Below are 534 nucleotides of genomic sequence, written 5' to 3'. Positions count from 1 at the left end.
CTCTCTCTCTCTCTCTCTCTCTCTCTCTCTCTCTCTCTCTACCCTTTTTTTAACAAGCAACACATCCTCATTCCTAATTATTTAAGGATTGCTTGTCATACATTTGTCGGTTGATTCACACTCAATTTGCCCCAGTGACCTGGCCAAAAAAGGTTGTGAACTTGTGATAGTGCCTTTGATCAGCTTTTCTATGTAGCTACCTTGCAATTATTCCTAAATTCTATTAATAAACTTTTTTCAATATTATTCCAAAAGTGCCCTTCCAGGGTCAATATGAGAAAATTGATATAACATCACTTCCCATAGGATCTTTCAAGTATGCATTCTAGTATGGCAGAATGATTTGTTTGGCACTAATTACTTTAGCATTCATCTTTAATTTCAATTTTCTGCATTAGCTACTATGCTGATGCATCTTGGCTTTGATGGCTTCATCAACCGGAACTAAAGCAGTATTTTTCCTGTGCCTGGGTAACCAGTCTGCAGCTTTGTGGGGAACTCTGGTAGTGAGATATATTGCTTTTGCTATAGTTT

At 37.5% G+C, this 534-nt stretch overlaps 1 protein-coding gene across 1 annotated transcript in view; it reads left to right on the top strand.

The window, feature by feature from the left end:
- The window catches only part of LOC107640286 (TBC1 domain family member 15), a gene marked incomplete in the record, with an annotated part of 5,819 nt that overhangs the window by 4,405 nt on the left and 880 nt on the right, over positions 1–534 (top strand).

Source organism: Arachis ipaensis, chromosome B01 (assembly GCF_000816755.2).
Source record: "Arachis ipaensis cultivar K30076 chromosome B01, Araip1.1, whole genome shotgun sequence".
Lineage (NCBI taxonomy): Eukaryota > Viridiplantae > Streptophyta > Magnoliopsida > Fabales > Fabaceae > Arachis > Arachis ipaensis.
Note: the sequence above shows the minus strand (reverse complement) of the source record. Positions and strands in the feature narration are given on the sequence as shown.